Here is a 15,008-nt window from a genome sequence, read left to right as displayed (position 1 = left end):
TTGAGAAGAGGAAAAAATGAAATTGAAAATGCTATCGTGACGTGTCAGCCATGTATTCATGCACATTTGAAAAGTTACTGAAAGAGCCACTGTAAACCAAGAAGTGTCAGGTTATGCCAAGTCCCTCTAGAATGCAGCATGCCAAAGTCAGTTTGTGGGTAAACCCAGCTAAAGCGCAAGAGTTCTTTATAGATCTGAAAAGCCACTCTCCAGCGACTGGGTTGAGAATTTTGATGCTCTGTTTGGCAGAAAAGCTGGCGATCCACATGAGGTTCGATTTCTGCCCTCTTGCGGCAAGCAGACATCTGAACACGTTCCAGAGCAGCAACTATTTTTGTGAATCTCAGGAAACGCAACAACACCATGTCATTTGAGGCAAAGGAGGCACAGCGCTAAGGTGCGATTCTGACTGCTATTCATATAGCTTGATACATCAAGAAAAACACTTCTGGGACTGACACAAAAAGGTCGGAAATGCCTTCCCGCTGTTTAAGCTTACCTAGGATGCCTGTCAAGATGGCCATTTCCCTTGAGGATGGCCATTTCCCAGTGGAGATTTGCATGCCACCGCGGGATGTCAGGAGAATGCCGGACGGATGGCAAAAGTCCTTCCTAAGAAAAGCTGCTTTTCCTTTCTGTGGAGTTGGACACTTTTTTTGTCCGAAGCGCTGCTGGAGATTAGTATTTGTATCTTTTCCAGAGCATGCTGGTCAACTAAGCCAAGTCATCTGAGGCACACTGTACTTCTGCGACATAGTGATTGGCACACACATTTAGATTAAGGCATCAGGAGAGAGGACTTCAGGGACTGACACGTGAAGCAGAGAAAGGTAGCTGCCCTCGGTGATGGTTTTTATATTTCATTCTTGGCTGATGTTTGAAGCTGCCTGGAAGGAGTCCTGGCTTAAAGGAACAAGCAAGATATCCGACACCCCAGATGGGACTCGAACCCACAATCCCTGGCTTAGGAGGCCAGTGCCTTATCCATTAGGCCACTGGGGCTTGCCTCAAGACCCTGCCAAAGCTTCTTCTTTTCTCCTGTAGAGGTCATCCGTTCTTCTTCTTGCCAAGGTAAGGGTGGCAAGGTCTCTGTTTTGATTTTCCCTTGCAAACGTCCTACAGAATTCCAAGCAGATTGAGCTACGGAGTCAGAAGAATGGGTTTGCTCAAACTGAAAAGCAGTGTCGTAGCTCCCCACACCTCTTTTCAACAAGTAGCACATTCTGGTTATCACTTTTGTTCCACAATTTAGAGCATGCGCTCAGTGTAAGTGAAAGACAGCTCATTCAAGCACCACTGGCGAAAACACCCTTCACTTTCTTTGACCGCTTACAGCCTTGCGGTAAAGTTCTCAGGCCGCAGGGTGTAACAGCTGATTAAATATTCCATTAAAAAAGGCAAAAAGGAAGGAAAAGCATGCTCCAGGTGAGGCTCGAACTCACAACCTCGGCATTGCTCAACAGATACTGCCATATAAGTACCGCGCGCTGACCGATTGCGCCACTGGAGCGCTGTCTTTAGCGGGCAGATTCCTCATCCATCTCGCCTCAGTTTATCGTAGGCCTCCAAGTAATCCTGCACCTAAACTCCTGCTCGCCTCAGAAAGAAGGGAATGGTCCTTCTTTCCTAGCAAGAAATGGTAGGTAAGAGGTACTGCTAGAAAAAACACTGCCAAAGTCACTTGACTGGAGCTCAAGGACAGCTTTTAAAGATAAAAGGGAGAGCTGTTTTGAGAAGAGGAAAAAATGAAATTGAAAATGCTATCGTGACGTGTCAGCCATGTATTCATGCACATTTGAAAAGTTACTGAAAGAGCCACTGTAAACCAAGAAGTGTCAGGTTATGCCAAGTCCCTCTAGAATGCAGCATGCCAAAGTCAGTTTGTGGGTAAACCCAGCTAAAGCGCAAGAGTTCTTTATAGATCTGAAAAGCCACTCTCCAGCGACTGGGTTGAGAATTTTGATGCTCTGTTTGGCAGAAAAGCTGGCGATCCACATGAGGTTCGATTTCTGCCCTCTTGCGGCAAGCAGACATCTGAACACGTTCCAGAGCAGCAACTATTTTTGTGAATCTCAGGAAACGCAACAACACCATGTCATTTGAGGCAAAGGAGGCACAGCGCTAAGGTGCGATTCTGACTGCTATTCATATAGCTTGATACATCAAGAAAAACACTTCTGGGACTGACACAAAAAGGTCGGAAATGCCTTCCCGCTGTTTAAGCTTACCTAGGATGCCTGTCAAGATGGCCATTTCCCTTGAGGATGGCCATTTCCCAGTGGAGATTTGCATGCCACCGCGGGATGTCAGGAGAATGCCGGACGGATGGCAAAAGTCCTTCCTAAGAAAAGCTGCTTTTCCTTTCTGTGGAGTTGGACACTTTTTTTGTCCGAAGCGCTGCTGGAGATTAGTATTTGTATCTTTTCCAGAGCATGCTGGTCAACTAAGCCAAGTCATCTGAGGCACACTGTACTTCTGCGACATAGTGATTGGCACACACATTTAGATTAAGGCATCAGGAGAGAGGACTTCAGGGACTGACACGTGAAGCAGAGAAAGGTAGCTGCCCTCGGTGATGGTTTTTATATTTCATTCTTGGCTGATGTTTGAAGCTGCCTGGAAGGAGTCCTGGCTTAAAGGAACAAGCAAGATATCCGACACCCCAGATGGGACTCGAACCCACAATCCCTGGCTTAGGAGGCCAGTGCCTTATCCATTAGGCCACTGGGGCTTGCCTCAAGACCCTGCCAAAGCTTCTTCTTTTCTCCTGTAGAGGTCATCCGTTCTTCTTCTTGCCAAGGTAAGGGTGGCAAGGTCTCTGTTTTGATTTTCCCTTGCAAACGTCCTACAGAATTCCAAGCAGATTGAGCTACGGAGTCAGAAGAATGGGTTTGCTCAAACTGAAAAGCAGTGTCGTAGCTCCCCACACCTCTTTTCAACAAGTAGCACATTCTGGTTATCACTTTTGTTCCACAATTTAAAGCATGCGCTCAGTGTAAGTGAAAGACAGCTCATTCAAGCACCACTGGCGAAAACACCCTTCACTTTCTTTGACCGCTTACAGCCTTGCGGTAAAGTTCTCAGGCCGCAGGGTGTAACAGCTGATTAAATATTCCATTAAAAAAGGCAAAAAGGAAGGAAAAGCATGCTCCAGGTGAGGCTCGAACTCACAACCTCGGCATTGCTCAACAGATACTGCCATATAAGTACCGCGCGCTGACCGATTGCGCCACTGGAGCGCTGTCTTTAGCGGGCAGATTCCTCATCCATCTCGCCTCAGTTTATCGTAGGCCTCCAAGTAATCCTGCACCTAAACTCCTGCTCGCCTCAGAAAGAAGGGAATGGTCCTTCTTTCCTAGCAAGAAATGGTAGGTAAGAGGTACTGCTAGAAAAAACACTGCCAAAGTCACTTGACTGGAGCTCAAGGACAGCTTTTAAAGATAAAAGGGAGAGCTGTTTTGAGAAGAGGAAAAAATGAAATTGAAAATGCTATCGTGACGTGTCAGCCATGTATTCATGCACATTTGAAAAGTTACTGAAAGAGCCACTGTAAACCAAGAAGTGTCAGGTTATGCCAAGTCCCTCTAGAATGCAGCATGCCAAAGTCAGTTTGTGGGTAAACCCAGCTAAAGCGCAAGAGTTCTTTATAGATCTGAAAAGCCACTCTCCAGCGACTGGGTTGAGAATTTTGATGCTCTGTTTGGCAGAAAAGCTGGCGATCCACATGAGGTTCGATTTCTGCCCTCTTGCGGCAAGCAGACATCTGAACACGTTCCAGAGCAGCAACTATTTTTGTGAATCTCAGGAAACGCAACAACACCATGTCATTTGAGGCAAAGGAGGCACAGCGCTAAGGTGCGATTCTGACTGCTATTCATATAGCTTGATACATCAAGAAAAACACTTCTGGGACTGACACAAAAAGGTCGGAAATGCCTTCCCGCTGTTTAAGCTTACCTAGGATGCCTGTCAAGATGGCCATTTCCCTTGAGGATGGCCATTTCCCAGTGGAGATTTGCATGCCACCGCGGGATGTCAGGAGAATGCCGGACGGATGGCAAAAGTCCTTCCTAAGAAAAGCTGCTTTTCCTTTCTGTGGAGTTGGACACTTTTTTTGTCCGAAGCGCTGCTGGAGATTAGTATTTGTATCTTTTCCAGAGCATGCTGGTCAACTAAGCCAAGTCATCTGAGGCACACTGTACTTCTGCGACATAGTGATTGGCACACACATTTAGATTAAGGCATCAGGAGAGAGGACTTCAGGGACTGACACGTGAAGCAGAGAAAGGTAGCTGCCCTCGGTGATGGTTTTTATATTTCATTCTTGGCTGATGTTTGAAGCTGCCTGGAAGGAGTCCTGGCTTAAAGGAACAAGCAAGATATCCGACACCCCAGATGGGACTCGAACCCACAATCCCTGGCTTAGGAGGCCAGTGCCTTATCCATTAGGCCACTGGGGCTTGCCTCAAGACCCTGCCAAAGCTTCTTCTTTTCTCCTGTAGAGGTCATCCGTTCTTCTTCTTGCCAAGGTAAGGGTGGCAAGGTCTCTGTTTTGATATTCCCTTGCAAACGTCCTACAGAATTCCAAGCAGATTGAGCTACGGAGTCAGAAGAATGGGTTTGCTCAAACTGAAAAGCAGTGTCGTAGCTCCCCACACCTCTTTTCAACAAGTAGCACATTCTGGTTATCACTTTTGTTCCACAATTTAGAGCATGCGCTCAGTGTAAGTGAAAGACAGCTCATTCAAGCACCACTGGCGAAAACACCCTTCACTTTCTTTGACCGCTTACAGCCTTGCGGTAAAGTTCTCAGGCCGCAGGGTGTAACAGCTGATTAAATATTCCATTAAAAAAGGCAAAAAGGAAGGAAAAGCATGCTCCAGGTGAGGCTCGAACTCACAACCTCGGCATTGCTCAACAGATACTGCCATATAAGTACCGCGCGCTGACCGATTGCGCCACTGGAGCGCTGTCTTTAGCGGGCAGATTCCTCATCCATCTCGCCTCAGTTTATCGTAGGCCTCCAAGTAATCCTGCACCTAAACTCCTGCTCGCCTCAGAAAGAAGGGAATGGTCCTTCTTTCCTAGCAAGAAATGGTAGGTAAGAGGTACTGCTAGAAAAAACACTGCCAAAGTCACTTGACTGGAGCTCAAGGACAGCTTTTAAAGATAAAAGGGAGAGCTGTTTTGAGAAGAGGAAAAAATGAAATTGAAAATGCTATCGTGACGTGTCAGCCATGTATTCATGCACATTTGAAAAGTTACTGAAAGAGCCACTGTAAACCAAGAAGTGTCAGGTTATGCCAAGTCCCTCTAGAATGCAGCATGCCAAAGTCAGTTTGTGGGTAAACCCAGCTAAAGCGCAAGAGTTCTTTATAGATCTGAAAAGCCACTCTCCAGCGACTGGGTTGAGAATTTTGATGCTCTGTTTGGCAGAAAAGCTGGCGATCCACATGAGGTTCGATTTCTGCCCTCTTGCGGCAAGCAGACATCTGAACACGTTCCAGAGCAGCAACTATTTTTGTGAATCTCAGGAAACGCAACAACACCATGTCATTTGAGGCAAAGGAGGCACAGCGCTAAGGTGCGATTCTGACTGCTATTCATATAGCTTGATACATCAAGAAAAACACTTCTGGGACTGACACAAAAAGGTCGGAAATGCCTTCCCGCTGTTTAAGCTTACCTAGGATGCCTGTCAAGATGGCCATTTCCCTTGAGGATGGCCATTTCCCAGTGGAGATTTGCATGCCACCGCGGGATGTCAGGAGAATGCCGGACGGATGGCAAAAGTCCTTCCTAAGAAAAGCTGCTTTTCCTTTCTGTGGAGTTGGACACTTTTTTTGTCCGAAGCGCTGCTGGAGATTAGTATTTGTATCTTTTCCAGAGCATGCTGGTCAACTAAGCCAAGTCATCTGAGGCACACTGTACTTCTGCGACATAGTGATTGGCACACACATTTAGATTAAGGCATCAGGAGAGAGGACTTCAGGGACTGACACGTGAAGCAGAGAAAGGTAGCTGCCCTCGGTGATGGTTTTTATATTTCATTCTTGGCTGATGTTTGAAGCTGCCTGGAAGGAGTCCTGGCTTAAAGGAACAAGCAAGATATCCGACACCCCAGATGGGACTCGAACCCACAATCCCTGGCTTAGGAGGCCAGTGCCTTATCCATTAGGCCACTGGGGCTTGCCTCAAGACCCTGCCAAAGCTTCTTCTTTTCTCCTGTAGAGGTCATCCGTTCTTCTTCTTGCCAAGGTAAGGGTGGCAAGGTCTCTGTTTTGATTTTCCCTTGCAAACGTCCTACAGAATTCCAAGCAGATTGAGCTACGGAGTCAGAAGAATGGGTTTGCTCAAACTGAAAAGCAGTGTCGTAGCTCCCCACACCTCTTTTCAACAAGTAGCACATTCTGGTTATCACTTTTGTTCCACAATTTAGAGCATGCGCTCAGTGTAAGTGAAAGACAGCTCATTCAAGCACCACTGGCGAAAACACCCTTCACTTTCTTTGACCGCTTACAGCCTTGCGGTAAAGTTCTCAGGCCGCAGGGTGTAACAGCTGATTAAATATTCCATTAAAAAAGGCAAAAAGGAAGGAAAAGCATGCTCCAGGTGAGGCTCGAACTCACAACCTCGGCATTGCTCAACAGATACTGCCATATAAGTACCACGCGCTGACCGATTGCGCCACTGGAGCGCTGTCTTTAGCGGGCAGATTCCTCATCCATCTCGCCTCAGTTTATCGTAGGCCTCCAAGTAATCCTGCACCTAAACTCCTGCTCGCCTCAGAAAGAAGGGAATGGTCCTTCTTTCCTAGCAAGAAATGGTAGGTAAGAGGTACTGCTAGAAAAAACACTGCCAAAGTCACTTGACTGGAGCTCAAGGACAGCTTTTAAAGATAAAAGGGAGAGCTGTTTTGAGAAGAGGAAAAAATGAAATTGAAAATGCTATCGTGACGTGTCAGCCATGTATTCATGCACATTTGAAAAGTTACTGAAAGAGCCACTGTAAACCAAGAAGTGTCAGGTTATGCCAAGTCCCTCTAGAATGCAGCATGCCAAAGTCAGTTTGTGGGTAAACCCAGCTAAAGCGCAAGAGTTCTTTATAGATCTGAAAAGCCACTCTCCAGCGACTGGGTTGAGAATTTTGATGCTCTGTTTGGCAGAAAAGCTGGCGATCCACATGAGGTTCGATTTCTGCCCTCTTGCGGCAAGCAGACATCTGAACACGTTCCAGAGCAGCAACTATTTTTGTGAATCTCAGGAAACGCAACAACACCATGTCATTTGAGGCAAAGGAGGCACAGCGCTAAGGTGCGATTCTGACTGCTATTCATATAGCTTGATACATCAAGAAAAACACTTCTGGGACTGACACAAAAAGGTCGGAAATGCCTTCCCGCTGTTTAAGCTTACCTAGGATGCCTGTCAAGATGGCCATTTCCCTTGAGGATGGCCATTTCCCAGTGGAGATTTGCATGCCACCGCGGGATGTCAGGAGAATGCCGGACGGATGGCAAAAGTCCTTCCTAAGAAAAGCTGCTTTTCCTTTCTGTGGAGTTGGACACTTTTTTTGTCCGAAGCGCTGCTGGAGATTAGTATTTGTATCTTTTCCAGAGCATGCTGGTCAACTAAGCCAAGTCATCTGAGGCACACTGTACTTCTGCGACATAGTGATTGGCACACACATTTAGATTAAGGCATCAGGAGAGAGGACTTCAGGGACTGACACGTGAAGCAGAGAAAGGTAGCTGCCCTCGGTGATGGTTTTTATATTTCATTCTTGGCTGATGTTTGAAGCTGCCTGGAAGGAGTCCTGGCTTAAAGGAACAAGCAAGATATCCGACACCCCAGATGGGACTCGAACCCACAATCCCTGGCTTAGGAGGCCAGTGCCTTATCCATTAGGCCACTGGGGCTTGCCTCAAGACACTGCCAAAGCTTCTTCTTTTCTCCTGTAGAGGTCATCCGTTCTTCTTCTTGCCAAGGTAAGGGTGGCAAGGTCTCTGTTTTGATATTCCCTTGCAAACGTCCTACAGAATTCCAAGCAGATTGAGCTACGGAGTCAGAAGAATGGGTTTGCTCAAACTGAAAAGCAGTGTCGTAGCTCCCCACACCTCTTTTCAAGAAGTAGCACATTCTGGTTATCACTTTTGTTCCACAATTTAGAGCATGCGCTCAGTGTAAGTGAAAGACAGCTCATTCAAGCACCACTGGCGAAAACACCCTTCACTTTCTTTGACCGCTTACAGCCTTGCGGTAAAGTTCTCAGGCCGCAGGGTGTAACAGCTGATTAAATATTCCATTAAAAAAGGCAAAAAGGAAGGAAAAGCATGCTCCAGGTGAGGCTCGAACTCACAACCTCGGCATTGCTCAACAGATACTGCCATATAAGTACCGCGCGCTGACCGATTGCGCCACTGGAGCGCTGTCTTTAGCGGGCAGATTCCTCATCCATCTCGCCTCAGTTTATCGTAGGCCTCCAAGTAATCCTGCACCTAAACTCCTGCTCGCCTCAGAAAGAAGGGAATGGTCCTTCTTTCCTAGCAAGAAATGGTAGGTAAGAGGTACTGCTAGAAAAAACACTGCCAAAGTCACTTGACTGGAGCTCAAGGACAGCTTTTAAAGATAAAAGGGAGAGCCGTTTTGAGAAGAGGAAAAAATGAAATTGAAAATGCTATCGTGACGTGTCAGCCATGTATTCATGCACATTTGAAAAGTTACTGAAAGAGCCACTGTAAACCAAGAAGTGTCAGGTTATGCCAAGTCCCTCTAGAATGCAGCATGCCAAAGTCAGTTTGTGGGTAAACCCAGCTAAAGCGCAAGAGTTCTTTATAGATCTGAAAAGCCACTCTCCAGCGACTGGGTTGAGAATTTTGATGCTCTGTTTGGCAGAAAAGCTGGCGATCCACATGAGGTTCGATTTCTGCCCTCTTGCGGCAAGCAGACATCTGAACACGTTCCAGAGCAGCAACTATTTTTGTGAATCTCAGGAAACGCAACAACACCATGTCATTTGAGGCAAAGGAGGCACAGCGCTAAGGTGCGATTCTGACTGCTATTCATATAGCTTGATACATCAAGAAAAACACTTCTGGGACTGACACAAAAAGGTCGGAAATGCCTTCCCGCTGTTTAAGCTTACCTAGGATGCCTGTCAAGATGGCCATTTCCCTTGAGGATGGCCATTTCCCAGTGGAGATTTGCATGCCACCGCGGGATGTCAGGAGAATGCCGGACGGATGGCAAAAGTCCTTCCTAAGAAAAGCTGCTTTTCCTTTCTGTGGAGTTGGACACTTTTTTTGTCCGAAGCGCTGCTGGAGATTAGTATTTGTATCTTTTCCAGAGCATGCTGGTCAACTAAGCCAAGTCATCTGAGGCACACTGTACTTCTGCGACATAGTGATTGGCACACACATTTAGATTAAGGCATCAGGAGAGAGGACTTCAGGGACTGACACGTGAAGCAGAGAAAGGTAGCTGCCCTCGGTGATGGTTTTTATATTTCATTCTTGGCTGATGTTTGAAGCTGCCTGGAAGGAGTCCTGGCTTAAAGGAACAAGCAAGATATCCGACACCCCAGATGGGACTCGAACCCACAATCCCTGGCTTAGGAGGCCAGTGCCTTATCCATTAGGCCACTGGGGCTTGCCTCAAGACCCTGCCAAAGCTTCTTCTTTTCTCCTGTAGAGGTCATCCGTTCTTCTTCTTGCCAAGGTAAGGGTGGCAAGGTCTCTGTTTTGATTTTCCCTTGCAAACGTCCTACAGAATTCCAAGCAGATTGAGCTACGGAGTCAGAAGAATGGGTTTGCTCAAACTGAAAAGCAGTGTCGTAGCTCCCCACACCTCTTTTCAACAAGTAGCACATTCTGGTTATCACTTTTGTTCCACAATTTAGAGCATGCGCTCAGTGTAAGTGAAAGACAGCTCATTCAAGCACCACTGGCGAAAACACCCTTCACTTTCTTTGACCGCTTACAGCCTTGCGGTAAAGTTCTCAGGCCGCAGGGTGTAACAGCTGATTAAATATTCCATTAAAAAAGGCAAAAAGGAAGGAAAAGCATGCTCCAGGTGAGGCTCGAACTCACAACCTCGGCATTGCTTAACAGATACTGCCATATAAGTACCGCGCGCTGACCGATTGCGCCACTGGAGCGCTGTCTTTAGCGGGCAGATTCCTCATCCATCTCGCCTCAGTTTATCGTAGGCCTCCAAGTAATCCTGCACCTAAACTCCTGCTCGCCTCAGAAAGAAGGGAATGGTCCTTCTTTCCTAGCAAGAAATGGTAGGTAAGAGGTACTGCTAGAAAAAACACTGCCAAAGTCACTTGACTGGAGCTCAAGGACAGCTTTTAAAGATAAAAGGGAGAGCTGTTTTGAGAAGAGGAAAAAATGAAATTGAAAATGCTATCGTGACGTGTCAGCCATGTATTCATGCACATTTGAAAAGTTACTGAAAGAGCCACTGTAAACCAAGAAGTGTCAGGTTATGCCAAGTCCCTCTAGAATGCAGCATGCCAAAGTCAGTTTGTGGGTAAACCCAGCTAAAGCGCAAGAGTTCTTTATAGATCTGAAAAGCCACTCTCCAGCGACTGGGTTGAGAATTTTGATGCTCTGTTTGGCAGAAAAGCTGGCGATCCACATGAGGTTCGATTTCTGCCCTCTTGCGGCAAGCAGACATCTGAACACGTTCCAGAGCAGCAACTATTTTTGTGAATCTCAGGAAACGCAACAACACCATGTCATTTGAGGCAAAGGAGGCACAGCGCTAAGGTGCGATTCTGACTGCTATTCATATAGCTTGATACATCAAGAAAAACACTTCTGGGACTGACACAAAAAGGTCGGAAATGCCTTCCCGCTGTTTAAGCTTACCTAGGATGCCTGTCAAGATGGCCATTTCCCTTGAGGATGGCCATTTCCCAGTGGAGATTTGCATGCCACCGCGGGATGTCAGGAGAATGCCGGACGGATGGCAAAAGTCCTTCCTAAGAAAAGCTGCTTTTCCTTTCTGTGGAGTTGGACACTTTTTTTGTCCGAAGCGCTGCTGGAGATTAGTATTTGTATCTTTTCCAGAGCATGCTGGTCAACTAAGCCAAGTCATCTGAGGCACACTGTACTTCTGCGACATAGTGATTGGCACACACATTTAGATTAAGGCATCAGGAGAGAGGACTTCAGGGACTGACACGTGAAGCAGAGAAAGGTAGCTGCCCTCGGTGATGGTTTTTATATTTCATTCTTGGCTGATGTTTGAAGCTGCCTGGAAGGAGTCCTGGCTTAAAGGAACAAGCAAGATATCCTACACCCCAGATGGGACTCGAACCCACAATCCCTGGCTTAGGAGGCCAGTGCCTTATCCATTAGGCCACTGGGGCTTGCCTCAAGACCCTGCCAAAGCTTCTTCTTTTCTCCTGTAGAGGTCATCCGTTCTTCTTCTTGCCAAGGTAAGGGTGGCAAGGTCTCTGTTTTGATTTTCCCTTGCAAACGTCCTACAGAATTCCAAGCAGATTGCGCTACGGAGTCAGAAGAATGGGTTTGCTCAAACTGAAAAGCAGTGTCGTAGCTCCCCACACCTCTTTTCAACAAGTAGCACATTCTGGTTATCACTTTTGTTCCACAATTTAGAGCATGCGCTCAGTGTAAGTGAAAGACAGCTCATTCAAGCACCACTGGCGAAAACACCCTTCACTTTCTTTGACCGCTTACAGCCTTGCGGTAAAGTTCTCAGGCCGCAGGGTGTAACAGCTGATTAAATATTCCATTAAAAAAGGCAAAAAGGAAGGAAAAGCATGCTCCAGGTGAGGCTCGAACTCACAACCTCGGCATTGCTCAACAGATACTGCCATATAAGTACCGCGCGCTGACCGATTGCGCCACTGGAGCGCTGTCTTTAGCGGGCAGATTCCTCATCCATCTCGCCTCAGTTTATCGTAGGCCTCCAAGTAATCCTGCACCTAAACTCCTGCTCGCCTCAGAAAGAAGGGAATGGTCCTTCTTTCCTAGCAAGAAATGGTAGGTAAGAGGTACTGCTAGAAAAAACACTGCCAAAGTCACTTGACTGGAGCTCAAGGACAGCTTTTAAAGATAAAAGGGAGAGCTGTTTTGAGAAGAGGAAAAAATGAAATTGAAAATGCTATCGTGACGTGTCAGCCATGTATTCATGCACATTTGAAAAGTTACTGAAAGAGCCACTGTAAACCAAGAAGTGTCAGGTTATGCCAAGTCCCTCTAGAATGCAGCATGCCAAAGTCAGTTTGTGGGTAAACCCAGCTAAAGCGCAAGAGTTCTTTATAGATCTGAAAAGCCACTCTCCAGCGACTGGGTGGAGAATTTTGATGCTCTGTTTGGCAGAAAAGCTGGCGATCCACATGAGGTTCGATTTCTGCCCTCTTGCGGCAAGCAGACATCTGAACACGTTCCAGAGCAGCAACTATTTTTGTGAATCTCAGGAAACGCAACAACACCATGTCATTTGAGGCAAAGGAGGCACAGCGCTAAGGTGCGATTCTGACTGCTATTCATATAGCTTGATACATCAAGAAAAACACTTCTGGGACTGACACAAAAAGGTCGGAAATGCCTTCCCGCTGTTTAAGCTTACCTAGGATGCCTGTCAAGATGGCCATTTCCCTTGAGGATGGCCATTTCCCAGTGGAGATTTGCATGCCACCGCGGGATGTCAGGAGAATGCCGGACGGATGGCAAAAGTCCTTCCTAAGAAAAGCTGCTTTTCCTTTCTGTGGAGTTGGACACTTTTTTTGTCCGAAGCGCTGCTGGAGATTAGTATTTGTATCTTTTCCAGAGCATGCTGGTCAACTAAGCCAAGTCATCTGAGGCACACTGTACTTCTGCGACATAGTGATTGGCACACACATTTAGATTAAGGCATCAGGAGAGAGGACTTCAGGGACTGACACGTGAAGCAGAGAAAGGTAGCTGCCCTCGGTGATGGTTTTTATATTTCATTCTTGGCTGATGTTTGAAGCTGCCTGGAAGGAGTCCTGGCTTAAAGGAACAAGCAAGATATCCGACACCCCAGATGGGACTCGAACCCACAATCCCTGGCTTAGGAGGCCAGTGCCTTATCCATTAGGCCACTGGGGCTTGCCTCAAGACCCTGCCAAAGCTTCTTCTTTTCTCCTGTAGAGGTCATCCGTTCTTCTTCTTGCCAAGGTAAGGGTGGCAAGGTCTCTGTTTTGATTTTCCCTTGCAAACGTCCTACAGAATTCCAAGCAGATTGAGCTACGGAGTCAGAAGAATGGGTTTGCTCAAACTGAAAAGCAGTGTCGTAGCTCCCCACACCTCTTTTCAACAAGTAGCACATTCTGGTTATCACTTTTGTTCCACAATTTAGAGCATGCGCTCAGTGTAAGTGAAAGACAGCTCATTCAAGCACCACTGGCGAAAACACCCTTCACTTTCTTTGACCGCTTACAGCCTTGCGGTAAAGTTCTCAGGCCGCAGGGTGTAACAGCTGATTAAATATTCCATTAAAAAAGGCAAAAAGGAAGGAAAAGCATGCTCCAGGTGAGGCTCGAACTCACAACCTCGGCATTGCTCAACAGATACTGCCATATAAGTACCGCGCGCTGACCGATTGCGCCACTGGAGCGCTGTCTTTAGCGGGCAGATTCCTCATCCATCTCGCCTCAGTTTATCGTAGGCCTCCAAGTAATCCTGCACCTAAACTCCTGCTCGCCTCAGAAAGAAGGGAATGGTCCTTCTTTCCTAGCAAGAAATGGTAGGTAAGAGGTACTGCTAGAAAAAACACTGCCAAAGTCACTTGACTGGAGCTCAAGGACAGCTTTTAAAGATAAAAGGGAGAGCTGTTTTGAGAAGAGGAAAAAATGAAATTGAAAATGCTATCGTGACGTGTCAGCCATGTATTCATGCACATTTGAAAAGTTACTGAAAGAGCCACTGTAAACCAAGAAGTGTCAGGTTATGCCAAGTCCCTCTAGAATGCAGCATGCCAAAGTCAGTTTGTGGGTAAACCCAGCTAAAGCGCAAGAGTTCTTTATAGATCTGAAAAGCCACTCTCCAGCGACTGGGTTGAGAATTTTGATGCTCTGTTTGGCAGAAAAGCTGGCGATCCACATGAGGTTCGATTTCTGCCCTCTTGCGGCAAGCAGACATCTGAACACGTTCCAGAGCAGCAACTATTTTTGTGAATCTCAGGAAACGCAACAACACCATGTCATTTGAGGCAAAGGAGGCACAGCGCTAAGGTGCGATTCTGACTGCTATTCATATAGCTTGATACATCAAGAAAAACACTTCTGGGACTGACACAAAAAGGTCGGAAATGCCTTCCCGCTGTTTAAGCTTACCTAGGATGCCTGTCAAGATGGCCATTTCCCTTGAGGATGGCCATTTCCCAGTGGAGATTTGCATGCCACCGCGGGATGTCAGGAGAATGCCGGACGGATGGCAAAAGTCCTTCCTAAGAAAAGCTGCTTTTCCTTTCTGTGGAGTTGGACACTTTTTTTGTCCGAAGCGCTGCTGGAGATTAGTATTTGTATCTTTTCCAGAGCATGCTGGTCAACTAAGCCAAGTCATCTGAGGCACACTGTACTTCTGCGACATAGTGATTGGCACACACATTTAGATTAAGGCATCAGGAGAGAGGACTTCAGGGACTGACACGTGAAGCAGAGAAAGGTAGCTGCCCTCGGTGATGGTTTTTATATTTCATTCTTGGCTGATGTTTGAAGCTGCCTGGAAGGAGTCCTGGCTTAAAGGAACAAGCAAGATATCCGACACCCCAGATGGGACTCGAACCCACAATCCCTGGCTTAGGAGGCCAGTGCCTTATCCATTAGGCCACTGGGGCTTGCCTCAAGACCCTGCCAAAGCTTCTTCTTTTCTCCTGTAGAGGTCATCCGTTCTTCTTCTTGCCAAGGTAAGGGTGGCAAGGTCTCTGTTTTGATATTCCCTTGCAAACGTCCTACAGAATTCCAAGCAGATTGAGCTACGGAGTCAGAAGAATGGGTTTGCTCAAACTGAA

General features: G+C 46.8%; 17 non-coding genes across 17 annotated transcripts; all 17 read right to left on the bottom strand.

Annotated features, from left to right (window-relative positions):
- Positions 1–929: 929 nt before the first annotated feature.
- Positions 930–1,002, bottom strand: TRNAR-CCU (transfer RNA arginine (anticodon CCU)). The gene has a single exon. It is a non-coding gene; the product is annotated as a tRNA-Arg (tRNA).
- A 415-nt stretch (positions 1,003–1,417) lies between these two features.
- On the bottom strand, positions 1,418–1,510 carry TRNAI-UAU (transfer RNA isoleucine (anticodon UAU)). Its single transcript is given in 2 exon segments — positions 1,418–1,453; positions 1,473–1,510. It is a non-coding gene; the product is annotated as a tRNA-Ile (tRNA).
- Positions 1,511–2,658: 1,148 nt separating this feature from the next.
- TRNAR-CCU (transfer RNA arginine (anticodon CCU)) lies at positions 2,659–2,731 on the bottom strand. Its single transcript has one exon. It is a non-coding gene; the product is annotated as a tRNA-Arg (tRNA).
- Positions 2,732–3,146: 415 nt separating this feature from the next.
- Positions 3,147–3,239, bottom strand: TRNAI-UAU (transfer RNA isoleucine (anticodon UAU)). Its single transcript is given in 2 exon segments — positions 3,147–3,182; positions 3,202–3,239. It is a non-coding gene; the product is annotated as a tRNA-Ile (tRNA).
- Positions 3,240–4,387: 1,148 nt separating this feature from the next.
- TRNAR-CCU (transfer RNA arginine (anticodon CCU)) lies at positions 4,388–4,460 on the bottom strand. Its single transcript has one exon. It is a non-coding gene; the product is annotated as a tRNA-Arg (tRNA).
- Positions 4,461–4,875: 415 nt separating this feature from the next.
- TRNAI-UAU (transfer RNA isoleucine (anticodon UAU)) lies at positions 4,876–4,968 on the bottom strand. Its single transcript is given in 2 exon segments — positions 4,876–4,911; positions 4,931–4,968. It is a non-coding gene; the product is annotated as a tRNA-Ile (tRNA).
- A 1,148-nt stretch (positions 4,969–6,116) lies between these two features.
- Positions 6,117–6,189, bottom strand: TRNAR-CCU (transfer RNA arginine (anticodon CCU)). Its single transcript has one exon. It is a non-coding gene; the product is annotated as a tRNA-Arg (tRNA).
- A 415-nt stretch (positions 6,190–6,604) lies between these two features.
- Positions 6,605–6,697, bottom strand: TRNAI-UAU (transfer RNA isoleucine (anticodon UAU)). Its single transcript is given in 2 exon segments — positions 6,605–6,640; positions 6,660–6,697. It is a non-coding gene; the product is annotated as a tRNA-Ile (tRNA).
- A 1,148-nt stretch (positions 6,698–7,845) lies between these two features.
- On the bottom strand, positions 7,846–7,918 carry TRNAR-CCU (transfer RNA arginine (anticodon CCU)). The gene has a single exon. It is a non-coding gene; the product is annotated as a tRNA-Arg (tRNA).
- A 415-nt stretch (positions 7,919–8,333) lies between these two features.
- On the bottom strand, positions 8,334–8,426 carry TRNAI-UAU (transfer RNA isoleucine (anticodon UAU)). The gene is given in 2 exon segments: positions 8,334–8,369; positions 8,389–8,426. It is a non-coding gene; the product is annotated as a tRNA-Ile (tRNA).
- A 1,148-nt stretch (positions 8,427–9,574) lies between these two features.
- TRNAR-CCU (transfer RNA arginine (anticodon CCU)) lies at positions 9,575–9,647 on the bottom strand. The gene has a single exon. It is a non-coding gene; the product is annotated as a tRNA-Arg (tRNA).
- A 415-nt stretch (positions 9,648–10,062) lies between these two features.
- On the bottom strand, positions 10,063–10,155 carry TRNAI-UAU (transfer RNA isoleucine (anticodon UAU)). Its single transcript is given in 2 exon segments — positions 10,063–10,098; positions 10,118–10,155. It is a non-coding gene; the product is annotated as a tRNA-Ile (tRNA).
- Positions 10,156–11,303: 1,148 nt separating this feature from the next.
- TRNAR-CCU (transfer RNA arginine (anticodon CCU)) lies at positions 11,304–11,376 on the bottom strand. Its single transcript has one exon. It is a non-coding gene; the product is annotated as a tRNA-Arg (tRNA).
- Positions 11,377–11,791: 415 nt separating this feature from the next.
- TRNAI-UAU (transfer RNA isoleucine (anticodon UAU)) lies at positions 11,792–11,884 on the bottom strand. The gene is given in 2 exon segments: positions 11,792–11,827; positions 11,847–11,884. It is a non-coding gene; the product is annotated as a tRNA-Ile (tRNA).
- A 1,148-nt stretch (positions 11,885–13,032) lies between these two features.
- Positions 13,033–13,105, bottom strand: TRNAR-CCU (transfer RNA arginine (anticodon CCU)). The gene has a single exon. It is a non-coding gene; the product is annotated as a tRNA-Arg (tRNA).
- A 415-nt stretch (positions 13,106–13,520) lies between these two features.
- TRNAI-UAU (transfer RNA isoleucine (anticodon UAU)) lies at positions 13,521–13,613 on the bottom strand. The gene is given in 2 exon segments: positions 13,521–13,556; positions 13,576–13,613. It is a non-coding gene; the product is annotated as a tRNA-Ile (tRNA).
- A 1,148-nt stretch (positions 13,614–14,761) lies between these two features.
- TRNAR-CCU (transfer RNA arginine (anticodon CCU)) lies at positions 14,762–14,834 on the bottom strand. Its single transcript has one exon. It is a non-coding gene; the product is annotated as a tRNA-Arg (tRNA).
- Positions 14,835–15,008: the final 174 nt, after the last annotated feature.

Source organism: Staurois parvus, unplaced genomic scaffold, assembly GCF_062004578.1.
Source record: "Staurois parvus isolate SC_StPar_1 unplaced genomic scaffold, SC_StPar_1.0 ptg000276l, whole genome shotgun sequence".
Taxonomy (NCBI): Eukaryota; Metazoa; Chordata; class Amphibia; order Anura; family Ranidae; genus Staurois; species Staurois parvus.
This window is presented reverse-complemented; position numbering and strand designations above follow the sequence as displayed.